General features: G+C 35.0%; 1 protein-coding gene across 1 annotated transcript in view; it reads right to left on the minus strand.

The window, feature by feature from the left end:
* LOC115211128 (sodium-driven chloride bicarbonate exchanger) overlaps window positions 1-22,443 on the minus strand; it is a 277,936-nt gene that overhangs the window by 165,690 nt on the left and 89,803 nt on the right. The window contains exon 2 of the mRNA XM_029780064.2: window positions 1,630-1,754. The gene's annotated coding sequence lies outside the window, so the exon portion shown is untranslated. The remainder of the gene's footprint in view (window positions 1-1,629; window positions 1,755-22,443) is intronic.

Here is a 22,443-nt window from a genome sequence, read left to right on the forward strand (position 1 = left end):
AAATAAAGGTTCCCAGTCTGAATACAATCTGTTACTATGTACATTGATTTTTGGGAACAAGATACCTAATGATTACTAGAGAATACTATCATCATCATCATCAGCGTCATTGTCACCATTATCTTCATCTTTATGTCCACTTTTCCATGATGGGATGGGTTGGATGAGGTTTAGTAATGTAGTATACTATGACTGCATACACTTTTTATAAGGTACTTTTGTATCATAATCTTCGTTTGAAACTTCTGGGCTATGGGATGTATTGTTTGTGGGAGAAGTAAACAAACACATTAACTTAGATTGTGTCAAGACACACTGAAACAAAAACTTTCATGCACACACACACACATATATGCACATCTATACATCCACATATGTACATACACACATGCTTCTTTGTTTCTTGCTCTTGCTTCATGGGGCAAGGGTTATACAAGGTTAGTGATCCCTGAGGCATCATCATGCATAGAGCAAATCAGGTCAAGTTATGCTTCCCACTGCCGGTATTTCCACGCTAGTCTCTCTGCATCCTCCAAGACACGTGTGAAGGCAAACAAAACAGTAGTGAAGGCAAATAAATCTCATGATCATCACAAGATCCAAGTTTCAACTCTAAGATCAGTAACGTTTAGTGTTCTTAAGCAAGACACTTCATTTTTTCACATTGCTTTAGTCCACTAGGCATCAAATGGATAACACTTTACTGGGCAGGCATTCTGTTCAAGGAGAATGTTGGCCTGCCCACCTACTTTGCCACTGGAGTGGCATCATTTAAAAGCTGTAACATTGTCAGAGAGCACATTGTAACTTGTGGTAATTAACAATATCCAATTGCCCAGCTGATACAGTGATAAATATATGTGTGTGTGTGTATGGATGTATATATACATATATATATATATACATATACACAAACACATATATATATATATATATATATACATATATACAAACACATATATATACATATATACAAACACATATATATACATATATACACACATATATATACATATATACATATATACACACACATGTATATACATATATACACACACATATGTATATACATCTATATATATAAAGATAAGAATGTGTGTGTCTGTGTGAATCCCTAAAACTTGAGAACTACACAACCAATTTCATTCAAATTTTACACATGCCTCACTTAGGGTCCATGTAGTGTGCCAGGCCAAAAAATGTTTCACTTCTTGTCTAGTGCGAGCCCACAGCAATATCATATCTTCTTCACTATTTCAGTATTACGACAAAGTTATTTTACCAAATTTTTCGTTATCAAAATTAATTATAACAAAAAATTGCCACAAAATTGTAACAAAGACTTTCCACCAATATCTTATGTTAACTTATGTTCCAAACATCAGCTTAATAATGAAAATGTTATTTTACCAAATTATTCATTATCAAAATTAATTGTAACGAAAGCAGTCTGTTCCAACAAAAGCATTAAAGGGTTAACTATCATATTTTCACCAGTAAGTTTTTTTAGTATTATTTCACAGGGGAAGGGGGATTTCTTTCAATGATGAGAAAAATAGCCATAACTGTTCAAAGATATAAAGAAATCACATTTCATTTTCAATACAAATATTGAAAAAAATCACTTACCAGAACAAATTTGTAGAATTTTAATCCATAAAATAAGTCAATGAATTGAGATTGTAGTTAACTTATGATCAACAAATCTTTGGAATTGGTACCCATCCATATCTTCACAATCAATAAGGATATAACTGGAAAAAAAGAAAAGAAAAGAATGGATCATTTAATAAACTGAATTCTTCTGGAGCAAGGTTTAAGTTCATGTATGTGTATGATATTTTATACATTGCCATCATCATTATTAAACATCCACATTTCCATGATGGCATGGGTCAGGCAAAAGTTATTGTGGCAGATTTTCTACAGCCTGATGCCCCTCCTGTCACCAACCTTTACCTCTTTTCAAAAACAAGCTACATCACTTATATGACAGTGATGCTCATTTACAATAATCATGTGTACATGTATATATATATATATATATATATTATTGTGTCTGAGGAGAGTCAAATACAAAAACGAAACATATATATGGCAGTTTGTGCCTACCAAATCCACTCACAAGGCCTGAGGTTATAGTAGAAGACACTTGCCCAAGACACCACACAGTGAGACTGAGCCCCAAACCACATGGTTGAGAAGCAACCTTCTAAACCACACAGCCACACAAAAAGAGAGACAGACAAACAGATAGACAGAGAGAGAGAGAGAGAGACATTGTGTGTGTGTTTTGCGTAGAAGTGAAATGTGGGACACTCCATGCAGAGGATCTGCAGAGGCTAGAGAGAAATGAAGTAAACTATAAACACAGAAGGCCAAGGAAGAAACAGGCAGAAATGGTGAAAGCAGATATCAGGATGTTAAACCTCACTCAAGAGGATGAAGGAACGGTAAGGCAACAAATGTTAAGACACTGTCTTGGAGAAGATCCATTCAACATACACAAGCATAGAAAAGCAAAAGCACAATTAATTATATAAGTAAAATAATAATTACTAGCAGGACATGTGAATATTTCACAGAATTAATGGTAAACTTATTGGATTATTTCTGAAAACTTTATCCAAAAAACTGAAAGCATAGTCTTTGTTGTGACTGTATGGAAAGATAGTCACTTATTTGCTACTCATTGAAAAGTGAAAGAAATTGGAATACAATGATTACTTAATGCACTTTATTAATAAAGTATTATGCACAATTTTATAGACTTAATGCACAGCACTCATAAGATATATATTTACTCATACTTTTCCATTTTTCTCATAAACAAAAGAAAATATTCCATTCATATGATACAACCTCTGATTAAATTGCATATATCTGCTACGTAACTAAGTGTGAATATTTCAAAGAATTGCACTAATGTGCATGTGTTAAGTGATAGGTGATATAAAAAACTTCAATTAAAAATATATATATATATATATATATATATATATATATCATTGTCTTTTACTTGTATCGGTCATTGAATGGTTTATTCAAATCAACCCCAGTAATTATTCTTTTAAAGTCTAGTACTTATTCTATTGATCTTTTTTACTGAACAGCTAAGTTACAGGAACATATACAAAACAACACTGGTTGTCAAGTGGTGGTGGAAGACAAACACACACACACACACACACACCACACACACACACACACACACACACATATGACTGGCTTCTTTCAGTTTCTGTCTAACAGATCTACTCACAAGGCTTTGGTCGGCCCAGGGCTACAGTAGAGGACAATTGCACAGAGTGCCATCTAATGGCACTGAACCTGGAACTATGTGGTTGGAAAACAAATTTCTTATCACACAGCCATATATATATATATATATATATATGATGACTGCTTCATCTCATCTGATGATAGCTGTTTCATTATTCATAAACTGAACCAATGAGACATCTGTACATCATTGGATTATATTGACATATGCTTGTGCAACACGTATGCAGTAAAAGTATCCATAGTTAAATATCCAATAACAAGCAAGGGCAAGATGACCAGAAAACATTTCAAGCATAGACTTTATATCAGAAGATAGCCTTCTAGATTTTTTGCCAATAAAAGTGGTTTTACTGCATGCCAAAACATAAAACTGAATAGTTACAGAGTAACTCAAGGGTCAAAAGTTCCATGCATTTGCCAACACATGAAACTTTCAGTGCTCAAATCACTCTGTAATTACTGCCAATTCATCATTAAAAAAACAGGTGTGTGTGTATGTGTGTCTATACATATTGAGGTTTTCTTCAATGAGTTTTCCATTTAAATAGTTTATCTGCTAACACCAAAGAACAACTACATATGCATACACACATACAAGTTAGGATGTATAAATGAGAGAAAAGTATTTAATAAATACATGCAGCAGAATTTATTTCCAGGAAGCTATTGATTCAAGATATTGCCACTCAGTTTATTGCTATGCGGGTGCCTTCAGGCAACAAAGAGACAAGAGAGAAGTGTGTGTGTGTGTATATCCACACACACACATTTTGGGCTGTGCTTGAGTCTTTCATATATCAATAACTAGCTGATATCATTAAGCAGGATATATAAAATTTGAGCAATCTATAAATACACTTTAAAGCAGTGTTTCTCAATCAGGGTCCATATAAGATTTTGTCATTAAAATTTATCTGCAATAAATTTGTTATACTTCTACAATCCACAAAATATTTTAACAATATTTTTATAAAATTCTTAATAATATTTAATTATAAAAATATATGACCTTTTAACCCTTTAATTTTCAGATTTCTTTGTTAAATGTATTGCCTATTTATTCACATTGTTTGGAATTAATCACATATTATTTTGTAGCTTCAAGATTTCAATGGTGTGTTTGTATATTTTGAGAATGACATTGTAGGGTAGGTGTGAGAAGTTGGATCTAGTTAGTTTTAACATAAAACACGTAGAATATTTGGGTTGGATATGACTGGATTGAATGCTAAAGGGATAAACATTGAATGGCTAGGATGGTCCATCTGAGTAAAATAGGAATGTAAAGGGGTCCACAGGTAAAAATGGTTGAGAAACACTGATTTAAAGGTTTATTTATTATGTTTTACTAAATGTATCAACATAAACCTATAGTTACAATGAGCACTTTGAGGCATCAGGATGCTTTGGCAGAAGATCTTGAAGCAGCAGTGGATCATAGGGATAGACTGTAGTGTGCTGGCCAATCCTGGTGGATATGCCTTGAAACTTATCGATCACTGTTCTACTGTTCTTTGAGCCTAGGGAAGCAAAAGCTAGGAGTGTGGTTACACCCTGAGAGAAAAACAAGCTGTAGTGGTCAGCTTCAACCCTTTAGCATTCAGATTACACTTGCAATACTACCATCACCACAACAGTAACCTCCAACAACACTAACACCTCATATACCTACCACATCTCCATAGCTAGCATACCCACTGTTTTGATCTTGCCACCATCTCAATAATGACTGTAGGTGATGTAGTAGTAGTAGTAGTAGTAGTAGTTGCAGTAGTATTAATTGGTGGATTGGGTTGATGCTTTGTTTGATGTAGTGACAATGAAGGTGGGTGGGGGTAGTCGTGGTGGTGGTAGCCATGCCTTCAATGATTTCAAACAATGGAAGAGATCAAAGAAAAATTTGCTATGAGAACTGAACACTATTCCTGAAAATACATTCTAAAACTGGAAAAAATGCTGGGAGCAGTACACCAACATCATGTGGGTGGGGGGAATATTTCAAAGGAGATAGGTCTGATTAAATTATAAAAAAGCAACAAATTATAATGCTCAGTTTCATTTCAGACATTTTATATTATTTATTATATATGATACATTTTAAATTATATTATAATTACACAACATTATAGTCTGTTTCATTATATTCCTTTGTTAGGGCAGTGAAGTGAGAGAATCATTAGCATGTCAGACATAATGCTTAGTGGTACCTCTTCCAGCACTTTATGTACTGAGTTCAAATTCTGCCACGGTTGATTCTGCATTTCATCCTTTCAGAGACAATAAAATAACTACCAGTTAAGCACTGGCTATCAAAATAATCGATAATCCACATCCCCTTAAAATTCCTGTCTTTGTGCTGAAGTTAGAAATAATTATATTCCGTTGTTAAATTCTTCTATTTGCCTTGTCCACTCACAAACAAGTGTCAACACTGTCATTGAAACAATTTTTTATGAATCAGCTAAAACATATGGAATCAAATATTTACAAACTTATACATATTCTAACAATGTCCAACCTAGCCAGAGATTATACTAATGATTATTACAAATCTAAATAATACCTAAAACCTTACTAAGAATAAAATCCACTAAATTTAATTTGAACCATCATCATCATTTAATGTCTGCCTTCCATGCTAGCATGAGTGGAACAGTTTCCCAAGAGCCAGCCAGGCAGGAGCCTGCACCAGGCTTTTGTGACTGTTTTGATAGGATTTTTACAGCTGGTTGCTCTTCCTAACACCAACCACTCAGCGAGGGCAGTTTTGGCAAGGTTTTTACAGTTGGATGCCCTTCCAAATGCCAACCACTTTACAGTGTGGACTGGGTACTTTTAAGTGGCACCTGCACTGGCATGGTCACCAAGTACTTGCAAGACAAAAAACAACTTTCAAGAGGAAAGAGGTGATCTTGTGTTGGATGATGAAAGGTTATAGTGAGACAGAGAGACAGAAACAAGTGTCTTGCTGTAGAGGAAGTACAAGTTTACCTGGTCACAGAACAAGAGAGAGAGAGAGAGAGAGAGAGATCAAGAATGAAGACAGAAATAGGTGCACTACCACAAAGGAAATACATGGTTTTCCAACCTGAGGAAAGTGCAGGAGAAAGAGGGAAATGGTGGAAAAATGCCAGGCATACTCACAAGGGACAGGGATAGAATAATATAAATTTTAGCAGCCTTTAACCACCCTAAATTGAAAACAAATTTGTATTTTAGCTTAATGAGGATAAGGATGGTGATGGTAGTTCTTAGTGTCCGAAGATCCCAAGAAAGAGTTTCCATCCACCAAATACACTCACAAGGTTTCAATCAGCATGGGGACTGTAAAAGACACTTATCCATGGTATCACACAGTGGGACTGAACCCAGAACCATTTGGTTGGGAAGCAAACTTCTTACCACACAACCATGGTTTCATCTCTTTATTAAAAAGTATAAAAAAAAAACAATACAACCTAGCATTTTTTGATATCCATAGATCAGGGTCTTTTTACAAATGCCGAAGAAATGAAGGAAGATGGAAAGAACTAGAAAGCATATGTTTATCACCTATGGTCTACAGAGAGCTGAAGAGCAAAAAGGACTTCAAAACACTAGTTTTTAAAAAAATATTTACAGGAAAGAATTTCTGATAATTCAAAATCACAAAATGAGAATGGTAATTTCTTGAAAATATCAAAACTCAATTTTAATTTACCTTGTAAAAAATAGACCTTAAAAAAAATAATTATCATATCACCTCTTTTTTTTTTTTAATAGGATTATGTTATAAATAAATCTTTAAATTCTCATTTTTACTGTATTATAAAGACTAAATCTCTCAGGCTGCTTTGTAATTTTGTTACCATTGTTGAATTTCTAACTTTAATGTTTTCTTATCTGAATTAGAAATTTCTATTCAAACAGCTTGCAGTACCATCTTTTATGCTTTGATTTTTCCCTGATGTTAACCAAACATCAATTTTATACTTTTAAGTATACATTTTGTGCATCTAATTGAAACATTATATTAAAAAGTATTTCAGCCAGCTACACAACTTCTAAAACATTTGCCTTTTGCCTTGTAAAATAATAAATAAAAGAATGCCATTTCTAAGATGTGACAACAAAGGAGCAAAATATTATACTTTCTAGCTGAAGTGTTTTGTTCTTTGTATCCTTAAGTAAACATCTAAATTTAATTGTCTAACATTCCTCCTTTGTCTTATATAAAAATTTCTGTTATTAACATAAGTTTATGAACATGACTGCAGCTATGCTGGGACACTGTTTCCATTCAATCACTTCAAGCCAAGTACATATTTCAGTATGCTACTTAATATGTCAGATTATTAAGTTATGGGACATGAAGGGCCACAATACAAACAAGACCAAATTTTAGACTTACATACACAGAAACAAAAATATGAGCACATACATATCATCATAAAGCGTTTGCAATAAATAATTTCATGCATGTTTTTTCCTGAACAACCACAAGCAACACTTTAATGTTAATCAGGGGAAGTGTTGTCACTCAGAAGAGTGGAAATGCGCTTCTGTTACTCATAAGTTGCTGCTGACTTACAGAGTTTGTTTTATTTTGTTTAATGTGAAAAGTTTTATAATTTCAGCAATGCTTACGTAAGATATATGATGTGTGAAGTAACTATTGGTCTAAAACTTAATGTAGAGCTAGAATATGGGGTTAGTTTTTGTGGGGATTACATATAAAGTTGTTGTTGTTGTGCCCAAAGTCAGCTCCAATTTAGCAAACCTACAATTAAAGATGTTCCACCGATGACCTTCCAGGCTTTTTTTTTTTATAGATAGTGTGTGTCTAGAACTATATTATCCATTGTGTCCTTCCTTATTTAATACGTTAGGATGTGATTTGAAGGAAGTTTGGTTTATATAGTTATCAGATCAAGTGACTTTGTAATGGTTCTCTCACTGCCCCATGGGGTAAAAACTTGAGTCCTGGAATGGTTTTTATGTTGTTTCTTTCATTCCTTTCAGAGTATAAATTATTATTGACTATTTTTAACTTAATACCTCACATATTGCTTTTTACATTTTTATTTTCCAGTAACATTTCTGCTATTAGGGCACTTGATATTTTTCTTCTATTTTTAATCAATGTTTTTCAATTCTCTTAATTTGGGATTTACTATATGCAGTTGGCCAGATGTTTCCCTGGGATTGATAATCTTGACAGTTACCATCTCCAGAATATTGGTGCCATAGGATCTGAAGGGACTCATCTGCCTTTGACAGATTTTGTATTTTAATCCTACTAGGTGCTCAAACACCCTCTTCGCTAGGTAAGCCAATTGGTAAGGGAGAGGTGTAGTTTAGTCAGCAACTACTCAACCATGAACCCGGTAGCACTAGATAAAATGGTTATCAGTAGCAGGTTTCCATAAGCTGATTATGGAATTGCTCTTGACCTTATCAACTCCTGGAGTAGTTTTTCTTTCTGAAAGGACTAGATGTCTATCAGAGGGCACAGGTTTTCTTTTCTCACTTTTATTATGATACATTATGAGTAATTTACATTGACATTCTTAGTAATACACCCACCCAACCATTTCAGCTATGTCACTGTGACCTGTGACATATTAGTTTCAGTACCTGCTTATACCATTTCTTTTCAGTTTTGATGTTGATGTGTCAATATATATCCCAATCGATATAACCATCTATCCTGTCATATACTTGGATATATTCCTGCTTCTTGCAAAAACTAGAACTTAGAAATGATAAAGTCGATTCTTTCATAATGTTGATTTAATTTAACCTCAAGTTTTATTTTAATAGGTTTTTTTTTTTATATTTGTAGCTAAATATTGATGTTATGTTAATATTATTAAACTTTCCATTTTTGATGTGAGAGAAGAGATTTCTTTGAGCCCTTGTTGACTTTCATAATTAGCTCATTTCTCTACATCCAGACTTGCAAGATGCTATCATAAAGAAGATCTTCTTCCCATTTTTGGAATTCTAGTTTCATTTTATCTTTTGATATGCTTTTCTAAATCATTTCAGTTATTTTATAATTCTCCCTATCCCACAAGTATATCTAGCTTTTAGTTTGTACTTTGTTTTCTAAAATACACACAGATAAAAGTTACTTTTTTCTTAATTTAAAAAATTTTTGTTTTGTTTTATAATATATTTTTATACTAATCAAACTACCTTTACTTGCTTCTAGGTGCATTTCTCTATTTGTAAAGCCTCATGAACTTCAGAACTGTGCTCAGAGTAATTTTCTGGATATTTTATATTTAGACATTTTAGTTCCCTTAATTTTCAATTTATAACAGCAAAACTGTAATTTATGATTAGGACAGCTAATATATTTATAATCTTATTTCTAGCACCAAGTTCAGTTTTTATTAACCCTCCAGTCATACTTCTTTCAAACCCTGCCTTTCATTTCTGTATGTTATGTTTTAACAACTTCATCTATTCCTAAGTGCTTGCATTGTTAGTTGTGTTCTAATTTTCTCATTACTTAATCTTTAGAGATTTAATTATTTCAGCTCTTCTTAGAGTACATCTAATCCCATACTTATTTCATATCAATAAAGTTTGGCTCAGTTTTTTGATGCTGAGTAACCTCCTTCCTTTCAAAATTGTTGGCCCTGTGCATAAATTAAGAACTATTATTATTATTGTTGTTGTTGTTATCATCATCATCATTAAGGCAGCATTTCAACAATCTTTATGTAGTAATTCAAATGCTGCAGAGGTCAACTTTACCTTTCATCCTTTCGGGGCCTATAAAATACATATCAGCTGAGTATTGGGGTCAATGTAGACCAGACTCCTCCCCAAGAAAACAACTGGCCTTATGCCAAAATTTGAAACCACTATTATTAAGACAAGGTTGATTTTTGTCTTTCATCTTTTCTGAGTCAATAAAAGAAGTACCACAGTTCCATATTTAAGAGATGAGGAATTGTAAACAGTTTTTACATTATTTACAATTGACAGATATTTGTCCTCATCTTGTTTGTTGTTAACACAACGTTTTGGCTGATATACCCTCCAGCCTTCATCAGGTGTCTTAGGGAAATTTTGAACCTGGATTCTCATTCCCAAGGTATTTTTCGATGTCATTATTATTATTATTATTATTATTCGAAATTTCCCCAAGACACCTGATGAAGGCTGGAGGGTATATTAGCCGAAACGTGTTAACAACAAACAAAATGAGGACAAATATCCATTAACTGTAAATAACGTAAATAATGAAAGGAAGTACCAGTTGAACACTGGGGCTGATATTACAAACTAACCTCTTCCCCAATAATTTCAGGCCTTCTACCAATATTATTATTCTCACTTTTTTTCTGTCATATATTTCTATTTATGGTTTTCAGCTAACAAGACTATACCAAAAGCTCTCTCAAATATTCCATTTCTACTGATTCTCTCTTTCCCCTGGCAAAAATTACACCAGCAGCGTCCATGACTCAAGAAACAAAACCTATGACACACAGGCACTAAAAAGCTGAACAATGAACTCTGAGATCATTGATCAGTCCCAGGATGAAGGATTTAATTATACTTTAAAAGTAATTTATATACCTCAATAAGATAAATTACATGATACCAATTTACAACCAATTTACACCCAAGTGTACAGAACATCGTATTTTAAATGTTTTTGTCATAGATAGTGACAGGATACAAATTTTGACTAGAAAATCAACTCCATATTGACATGACCATATGTTCTTTTGTGAGGAAAAATAGATGCAAAGTTAGAAAAAAGAAAACAACAAAAGCAAGAACAAAAGACACAAAGTGACTTGCTAACATATGAAATTGGTCATGAGTTAATTACTTCACTCTTACCACATAGAATATTGTTAAAATGCAAAAGCAGATCATCTAGTTTACTTGGAAATAAGTAACAGCCAGCTGTGCATTACTAATGGTACTATTCATGTATGTTAACACAAAATAAAAAATATTCAACAAAGAATAGGTTTAAAAAGGTTTCTAGTACAATTATTTTGCATTAAACCATTTTGTACTGTATTATAGTAAAATCAAAATCACAAAAAAACAATGCTGTTAAATAAAGAAAACTATCAGGTAAAGATATTACTTCATTAGACTTGTGTTTGTAAACATAGTTACTTTTATAAAATTTACATTTCAAATTATTCATTTTTTCATTAGTTCTGTTATATGCTATTAAAACTTTTTTTACGACTGTCATAAATATCTTTATGAATAATGCCAACTTTGTAAATATCATCAATATTGCTGCTGTTGTTGTAGATATCTTTATCAAAGATACTGACAATATATACTACAAAAATTCTTAACACTACAGCTACCACTGTAAATATGTTTAGCATATCAATTACCCTGAAGATATATTTAATATAACAGCTACCATTATACCCCAAGAACCACTTTAAATATACTTGATAATACACTAGCAACCACTATAAATATATTTAACATCACAATTACCACTGCTAAATACATTTAACTCTTTAGCATTTAATTGGGCCAAATCCAACCCAAATATGTATCTTGTTTATGTTCAAACTAGCCAGATTCAACCTCTCACACCTACACTACAATCTCATTCTAAAAGTTAATAATCACATCATTAAAGTCTTGAAGCTGTGAGATAATGCATAATTAACTCAAAACAAAGTGAATACATAAGCATTGCATAAGACAGAATAATCTGAATGCTAAAGAGTTAATAAAACAACTACCACTTTAAATATATGTAATGCCACAATTAACACTGTAAAATATCTTCAAGACTACTGCCGTATTCCAAACCCTCTCTGTATCTTGTGACACTATGGATCTACACCTGCAAAATTCCTCTTCAAGGTGCAGGCTTGGGCAAAGTATTTTATGAAAGATCAGTAATTATTGATACCTGCAAGTCTCCTCTGCTTGTGCTAACAGTACTGTCCAACAGAAGGGGCAAGAGACAAAACAGATTGGGACAAACATCATCACAGGCATTGCTGTCAGAACACAAACAACTAGAACAAAACGTTTTTCCTGATGCTCTACCAACCCTCCCAACCACCACCTTGGGCAGATAATGTATTTATTAATAAAAAAAATAAAACAATACAGTTCTATATTTAAGTGATGAGGAATTATGTACATTATTTACATTATTTATATTTGACAGATATGTCCTCATCTTGTTTGTTGTCAATGGGTTTCAGCTAATATACCCTCCAGCCTTCATCAGGTGTCTTGGGGAAATTTTGAACCAGGGTTCACATTCCTAAGGTATTTTTCCCTTTTATTATTATTATTATTATTATTATTATAATTATTATTCATGTCACTGCTTGGAATCAAACTCGGAATCTTGGGGTTAGTAGCCCCCACTCTTAACCACTACGCCATATGCCCATAATAATAATAATAATAATAATAATAATAATAATAATAATAACAACAACAACATTGAAAAATACCTTAGGAATGAAAACCCAGGTTCAAAATTTCCCCCAAGATACTTGATGAAGGCTAGAGAGTATATCAGCCGAAATGTGTTAAAAACAAACAAGATGAGAGCAACTATCCGTCAAATGTAAATAATGAAGGAAAAAAAAAGAGTTAACCTTTGCAGAATTTGAACCCAGGGTACAGAAAGCCAGAACAAATGCTGCAAGTCATTCTGTTTGATGCTCTTATGACACTGCCAATTCTGCTAAATGCTGACACTGAAAACATATTCAGTATTATTGCTTCCACCATTTTAATCATCCTTGTCATCATCACAGTCATTGCATATCCTTCCTTCTAAAATATCATTTCCTATTGCAGGTCTCTCAAGTATCATATCTGTCATTATGGCTACTTCTATTGTTAATCCTAGAAAAAGGCCTTTTGGCTTACTACAAAAAAAAAAAAAACGGGTAACACACACACTTACACAAATACTGAAGAAAAGTGTCGGTTTCATTCAATGCAAATTTAAATTACTGAAGCAAAACTGAGATATCTGCTTCCTCAAATCTCTTATTAAATTGAATATTTATTTTATATATATATATATATAGTTATGTTGTGGTGAGTTTAGCTCGACACTAACCTGAAAGCACCTAAGTGGTTGTAAGAGGTTATCACAAGTTCAGTTTGACACCTAAGTCACAGCTTTGTAAGAAAAAACATCCATAGAAAAAAGCAAATGCAAAATATTCAAATGGAAAATTGATACAATTGAGCTAAATATAAAAGAGAAATAATTTTTATGAGTAAGTGGAAGCCAAAATTGTTCAACTGATGGTAAAATGAAACTTCACATTAGACTTCTTCAGACAAGCTTATCAGAAATATTGATTATCTCAGCTATGATCAGAGTAAATATATCGATCGAGACATATTGGAGGAGTAAAGGCATGTATGCTGACACGCCAGGAAGATTTTGTTACAAGAGAAGAAAACTGTTTTATGAGACTTATCTGCCAGAAGCTAACAACAGATGACATACAGCATTGTTCTAACTTGATATTTAAAGATAAATATAGAAAGATTTGTAATAGAGGCAAGTCTTCAGCAAACCAAGCCCGTGGTCTAGTTTCATTTCTCACCTGGTACAACTTTATATGCATCGCCAGTACTTTTGGGAAAAGAAAAGACACAACTTAATATTTTTCCTCTTTCCCAATTTTTCCTTTCAATTTGCTATTTATATATTTTTTAGTTTCTTATGATGAGACCATGAATAGCCAAAGTGAAAGGTGAGTAGCTAAGATGTAAACAGTTTATGGCTGTGTGGTTAAGAAGTTAACTTTAAAACTACATGGTTAAAGGTTCAATCCCACTGTATGGACACTTTTTGTTCTTATTGCTATCAGAAATCAATTGATTTAAGCTTTTATAAGAAGTCAATAGTTAAAATAGGCTTACAAGCATTTCAAAATAAAACTTCTTGCTCAACACAGATATGATATACTTGCAAAAAGAATAAGTGAATGGGTGTAAAATGAGAAGGCTTATGAAGTGTTCCTATGGAATGTAAGTGATTGAGATTACAACAGTCACCTTGAACAGGATGCCAGTTTTTCACAAGGTTAACTTCCTAGCTATTTACTGGAATCCAATAATAGCTAAGGAACTAGAGTAATGAGAAATGAAGTGTCTTGCTCAAGAAAACAATGCACTACCTAGTCCAGAAACTGAAACCATGATCTTATGATCTTGAGTCCAACACCCTAACCACTAGCCCACATACATTTACTATAATACTCAATTAAAATTTAACATCAAAGAAGCTAATAGCAGAAACAAAAATTAATATAAATTAGAATTTTCAAATCTACAAAAACCCAAAGCAATATTAGTTTGTTTGTTTATTCTTTTATTTTTGTTTAGTTTTGTTGCGTTTCCTTTTTATAAAAGCAATAATAGAAAGGTTTTAAACTAGAGAGGAAATATTTTAATGCTTCTTAAGATTAATTCTTACATTATAAGCTGACTACTTTAAACATCAAATGATTTATTTCTATTTTTCTTTCAAACCTAATTTGCAATGTTTAGATAAGAACACAATATTTGATCTGTCAGTATTCTTCCATTGGTTTCAACCATCTGACTTATTTTAACTACTCCCCAAAGAAGAACGAAAGGCAAAGTCAACCCGGACATAAAGAAACATAATCAAATATTACAAGTGGCTTTTATTCCACACGCTCTTACTGATTCTGCCACCAACTTCCAACACACACACACACGCACACACACAACAGCAGCAGCAACATTTAACATCTATTTTCTGTATTTCACAAATCAACTCGCCCTGCAAGGTTTTAGTCACAAGGCTTGTGAGTGGATTTGGCACACTGAAACATGAAAGATGGAAATCATGTGTGTGTATGTGTGTGTCAGGGGGTGGGGATGCTTGTGTCCCGTTGTCTTGGCACTGCACACTAGTTGTAGGTAAAGGTCTCCATCAATCAAAGCTGTGTTGTTCATTTGCACTCTACCATGAAATCCTGTCTGGCCATTGTGCTGTCCAGGGGAAATATTGGCTTCAAAATTTGGCAAATTTTGGGGAGTGGGTAAGTCAATTACATTGGCCCATGTTTGACCAGTACTTATTTTATCAACCCCGAAAGGATGAAAGACAAAGTCAACCTTGGCAGAATTTGATCTCAGAATGTAAAGATGGACAAAATGCTGCTAAGCATTTTACCCGCCATGCTAATGATTCTGTCAGTTCACTGCCTTTCACTCTTTCTTCTGTTGACCTGCTCGCTTAGCCGGTGGGGTGGCGTCATTTGAAGGCTAAAACAATGCGAAGTGCATTGTGACCAGCGATGTGTAGCAACATCTGATAGCCTGGTCGGTCATGTGATCACGTGATATATATATATTCTTTTAGTTGTTTCAGTTATTTGACAATGGCCATGCTGGAGCACCGCCTTTAGTCAAATAAATTAACTCAAGGACTTATTCTTTGTAAGCTTAGTACTTATTCTAACAGTGTTTTTGCTAAACTGCTAAGCTATGTCACCATTAACATACCAGCATCAGTTGTGGGGGGACAAACACAGACACAAATACTTACAAATCATCATCATCATCATCGTTTAATGTCCGCTTTCCATGCTAGCATGGATTCAACGATTTTACTGGGGACTGGCAAACCAAATGGCTGCACATATATATATAGACAACAAGCTTGTTTAAATTTGTCTACCAAATCTACTCACATGGCTTTGGTCAGCCTGAGCCTATAGTAGAAGACGCCTGCCCAAGGTGCCACGCAGTGTGACTGAACCCGGAACCATGCAGTTGGGAATCAAGCTTCTTACTGCACAGTCACTTCTGCACGTATATATATGTGTGTGTGTGTGTGTGTGTATGTGTGTGTGTGCATATATATGCATGCATATATATATATATATATATATATATATATATATATTCAGTTGATAAACTTCCTTTTAAATCTGTGATGCAATCACTAAAAGTTTCTTGCTTGTGAAATACGTATTTTTATTCAGGCTCATGGCAAATTTTAAAAGAGTAGACAATATAGACGATATTGTTGTATGTACATGCATACATGCATGTTTGAGCAAGTAAATGTGTTTAAAACTTGTGTGTGTGTGTGTGTGTGCTTTAATAAAAAAAATAGCAACATTACTTTCACACTAATACAAGTTATTCATAAACTTAGATCCATATATGTATGTTATTTCATATACATTATTCTAACACAGATGTACTGAGCACACATTTGTATGCAATTACATACCTGTGTTATATATGTATTTTATGCATGTTTAATGTGTATATTTCATATATATTCTTCAACACACGCAAAATACATATAAAACACACACTCATGAAAGCTTTACAAAAATCCTACTTCGTTCTTTCTTCTTTCCTCTGGCTAAGCTAGGCTACTAGCCAAAGAAGACTAATGAAATTAAGTCTGACTGATTAGTTAAGCAGTGAAAATAGAAAAAGAAAGATACAGACAAAAGCTGAACCTTCATACACAAACTATATTCAGACAGGCCACTGACATAACTAGCTTACCTCCAACCACAAGTGATTTAGTGTGTAATGCATTATGGAACCACAATACAAATGATGATGATCACGATATATATATATATATATATATATATATATATATATTGTGTACTTAAATACACAGACAGTTTACAATGGCTTTTCTTTCCATCCTTTTATTTTTCTTTCTTTTTGCAACATAATTGGTATTAGTATCAGAATTAGTGCTACAGTGATTACAGGCATTGGATACTAACACAATTATCATGTGTTCAAATCTAGCTGTTTGTATTACAGTGATGCCTTTATAGTAAGTATATTCATACAGAATGAAGCTTGATTAATTGAAGAAAATGATGAGCAGGGAAGGGACACATAGCAACAAAGAGTCCACAATTTATATCCTGGCTTTAGGGCCTACATTATTTCTATGGACAAAGTACTTAACCTACAACAGACCTAACCTTCAAGCTGTCAAGGAAGTACTGCAAAGTAGAATTATCACTATTAGCAGTGCCAGTGCTGTGAAAGCGACAAGTATTTCATTAAGTCACGCAAGCAACATTGAGTACTATTAAGCTACCCATAAACTAAGCCTATAATGAAGGTTCAATTTCCATTTCATTTCGTTCCTGGTGGGAAAGACTATCAACACCAAGAAAGACTGGCAGAGGCTGAGGACTTACAATAATCAGCCTTTGTGAGATGTTGTAACAGATACCAATGAGAATGACAGCCCCATAATTGACCAAGAGTGGGGAGTTAAAATCAATCAAAACCAGTTAACACAGAAATGACCCTGGACATGAATACAGCTATTCATTCAAACAGCGAACGAAGTGCAGACAACTTTGGATGCAAGCTGTGCTGTAGGAACTTTGCAACTGAGAGAGGTTTGAAGATACATCAGGGAAAGACTTGTAAGAAGAGAACAGAGCAGTGTAGATCATTTGATCATAAAAGACATGGCAAATCATCCCCAGACTCAAACCACAGCTGATCAGTAAATGCTACAGCAAAGACTTCTTCCAGGCAGGAAACTGCAGGTTATGAAACTGGTGCATTAGATAGTACTCAGAGGTAACCGAGGGTTTTGTGGCCAGCTGCTAATGAGAAAGGAAAATATAAAGAGTTTGAAAACAAGGTATGTTGAGCTCTTTATAAAATGACACACTCTACAGTAGAGAAACTGGGAAAGTTAACAAGTTGAATTTATGATACAGAAGGGAATTATTTGGGGTGAAAGAGATTATCCGATTAGCTAAAGGAAAGTGTGGACCAAGCAGGAGGATCAGGAAAATGAAACAGTTGAGGAAGGAAAAGACCACCCCAAGAAAGCGATGGAAATATGCTACAGAAGATGAAAAACCTGGCCTCGTGCTGCGTGCTGCTGTACAATGATTTGAAAAGGAAATACCAATATGAGCAACAAAAAAAAAAAAAGTAAAAGGACTCAGGGGCAGTTTCTGAAGAACCCATACAGGGTTACTAAGAAGGAGTTCATTCAACTGAAGAGTGGCAGTTTATAGTGCACAAAAAAGAATTGGATATTTTGTCAGGTACTGTACTTCATGTAATAATGTTATATTCAGTACTTCTTTTGGACCTGAATCATGACATATCCACTAACAACATAACCTTTAACTGTCAATACTATTACTAATGCCACTGGCACCACTTAACACTCAGGGTGAATGTGAAGATCAAATAAATTATAATAATTTCATCCAGCTCTTTCAAAAACAAAAAGCACTCCATAGGAATGAAGAGAAAAACTAGCATTTGAATAGACAAATAGTAGATTATATAGGCAAAAACAGCTTACTAAACTTGAAATATCTAGAAAAATCTGTATATCAGCAGTATCTGCATTTCATCTCCACATAAATTCAGAAATAGCAGTTGTATTTGAATCATTGATAGTAGTACTAAACCACAGCAATATTTTATCAACCTGAGATGAATAAAAGGCAAAGCTGACTAGGATTTTAACTCATTCATCATCATCATCATCATCATTTAACGTCCGCTTTCCATGCTAGCATGGGTTGGACGGTTCAACTGGGGTCTGGGGAGCCCGAAGGCTGCACCAGGCCAGTCAGATCTGGCAGTGTTTCTACAGCTGGATGCCCTTCCTAATGCCAACCACTCCGAGAGTGTAGTGGGTGATTTTATGTGCCACCGACACAGGTGCCAGACGAGGCTGGCGAACGGCCACGCTCAGATGGTGTTTTTTATGTGCCACCGACACAGGTGCCAGACGAGGCTGGCAGACGGCCACGCTCGGATGGTGTTTTTATGTGCCACCGACACAGGTGCCAGATGAGGCTGGCGAACAGCCACGATCGGATGGTGTTTGTTACGTGCCCACAGCACGGAGGCCAGTCGATGCGGTACTGGCTACGGCCACGTTCTGATGGTTTTCTGGTGTGCCACCGGCACTGGTACCACAAAGATACAAATTCCATTGATGTTCATCTATTTTGATTTGATTTGATTTTCACTTGCCTCAACAGGTCTTCACAAGTGTCACAAGAAGGAAGGTATGCACAGGTGGACTGACTACGCCCCAGGTAGGGCCCACGGGTTATGGCCTAACTAGTCTTGCCGGGTCTTTGGATGGTGTTTTTATGTGCCACCGACACAGGTGCCAGATGAGGCTGGCAAACGGCCACGATCGGATGGTGTTTGTTACGTGCCCACAGCACGGAGGCCAGTCGATGCGGTACTGGCTACGGCCACGTTCGGATGGTTTTCTTGTGTGCCACTGGCACTGGTACCACAAAGATACAAATTCCATTGATGTTCACCTATTTTGATTTGATTTGATTTTCACTTGCCTCAACAGGTCTTCACAAGTGTCACAAGAAGGAAGGTATGCACAGGTGGACTGACTACGTCCCAGGTAGGGCCCACGGGTTATGGCCTAACTAGTCTTGCCGGGTCTTCGGATGGTGTTTTTATGTGCCACTGACACAGGTGCCAGATGAGGCTGGCGAACAGCCACGATCGGATGGTGTTTGTTACGTGCCCACAGCACGGAGGCCAGTCGATGCGGTACTGGCTACGGCCACGTTCGGATGGTTTTCTTGTGTGCCACCAGCACTGGTACCGCAAAGATACAAATTCCATTGATGTTCATCTATTTTGATTTGTTTTGATTTGATTTGATTTTGATTTTCACTTGCCTCAACAGGTCTTCACAAGTGTCACAAGAAGGAAGGTATGCACAGGTGGACTGACTACGTCCCAGGTAGGGGCCACGGGTTATGGCCTGTCTAGTCTTGCCGGGTCTTCAGATGGTGTTTTTATGTGCCACCGACACAGGTGCCAGTTGAGGTTGGTGAACGGCCACGATCGGATGGTGTTTGTTATGTGCCCACAGCACGATGGCCAGTCGATGCGGTACTGGCTACGGCCACGTTCGGATGGTTTTCTTGTGTGCCACCGGCACTGGTACCACAAAGATACAAATTCCATTGATGTTCATCTATTTTGATTTGATATACATATATATAGGTTTCTATATGAATCATATATCATCATCCTCATCAATATAATCATTTAACATCTGTTTTCTATGCTGGCGTGTGTTGGACAATTCCACAAGAACTGGCAAGTCCAGAAGACTACACCAATCTCTGATGTCTGCTTTGGTATGCTTTCTAGAGCTGGTTGCCCTTATTAATGCAAGACAAAACCCTCCAACTGAGGTGAGAGTAATACTGAGAGACAAGGAAAGGAGTTTTGCATTAGTGGGGAAACATGGCTGCTTCTTAGGGAGAGTGAGGGAGAGTGGTGACAGTGAGATTGGAGAGGGTGCACACATACACACATGTGTGTGTGTGTGTGTGTGTGTGTGTGTGTATGTATGTATGTATGTATGTATTGCCCCAGGCAACCTGAAATATGGTGGTGGAGATTGATAGGGCTGCAAAGGCGAAGAGACGGGCTTGGAAAGTCTGGAAGGAAGGTGATAGTAGGGAACATTACCAAATGGCTGAAAAGATAGTGAGGCAACAAGTATACTTAGCTAGTGAGGAGGCAAAAAAAAAAGAGATTTAAGCAAGTCCTATAACATGGGGATCATAGGCATGAGGTATTCAGAACTGCAAGACAGTGTGTGAAGACAAGATGCCATCAGTGTATTTGGAATGATGAAGGCGTACTTGCCACCAATATGGAAGACAAGGAAGTGGCATAGAAGTGCTATTATGTATCCTAACCAAATGTATCAACTTTCATCCGGTTTGGCCAATATAATGCATTGTGCATATGTGATGCAGTAAATGAGATTTCTTTTTTTGCAACTTACATTTGCATTAACCTCCAATTCCTTCTCATTCCTGAATGTTGGGGTTTTGCCCCACTCCATTATTTTACACATCTCACAATGAAGTTCTCCACATTTCAAAATAAAAGAAGAAAATGATCAACTACAAAAGGTAGAAAATAAATACTTCATAAATCTGAAATAATACATACATATGCGTGCGCACATGAGTGGGTCTGTGTTTTCACATACATATAAACATGTGTGCATATACAAAAATATACACACACACATGCACTATATATATATCCATCCAGTTAACTTTGTTAATATGCATGTAGTAAAGAAAATAAACTAACGTTGGTTACATTTTTCTCTTGGAAGACACTTATTTCAGCCAAACTAATTATTTCTAAGCATTGAGTAAAAGACTATATCTTTGTACCAAATAGATAATAAAATATATTTCTTAACAGATAATTCTTCCATAGTTAAATATTCATACAGTATGTCCAGCAAACAACTATGTTACTTCTAACATCTGTATTTGTGTGTGTGTGTGTATTTGGTAATACTGATGACTGAACTTCTAGGAGTAGCTATTTACGTCTTCCCCAAGAGATTTTACTTCACTCATATAACTTTAATGACATTAGCTATCACTGTAAAAGACTCACCACTAATGTAATAAATATTACCACCACAACAAAAATCGATCAATTATGTACTCATACACTCATATGCATACATATATACACACACTTGGGAGTGTTTGTACAAGTGTTAGCTGAGAAGCAGTCATTTTGGCAACATCATTCATCTTCATTTTTACTTGTTTAAACACATGTGGTGTGAAACTCTGAGTAGCATCAGAGTGAATCCTCAGCTGATTCCTAATAAAAACAATTTCACCATCATGTACTTGATACACTTTCATTTGTAAATGAAAGTATATAGGTGAGGATGTGTATACATCAGATATTTATCATACATTTACAAGAATAGTGGTAACAGTGATTCTGAAGTTTCAACTTGTTAGCATTCCTAGGACTGAGAAAAGCTGACAGTCTGAAAACTGAAAGTCACTGTCACCACTGCTTACATAAATGCATAATTAATAAGTACGTTACAAAAAGTATTGAGTTATCCTTCAACTTAATATTAAGCTGTTTCATTATAACTCAATATAAAAACATTGATATATATATATATATATATATACATACACACACACATATTCATATACATATACACACACACAGATGAGATACTTTTTTGTTGAACTGACCCTCATAGAACAGTGTACTATATACCTCGAAAACAGGGTTTTCAACTGCAAATTCATAATCTTCATATATATATATATA

The sequence above is a fragment of the Octopus sinensis genome, linkage group LG4 (genome assembly GCF_006345805.1).
Source record: "Octopus sinensis linkage group LG4, ASM634580v1, whole genome shotgun sequence".
In the NCBI taxonomy this organism is placed as follows: Eukaryota; Metazoa; Mollusca; class Cephalopoda; order Octopoda; family Octopodidae; genus Octopus; species Octopus sinensis.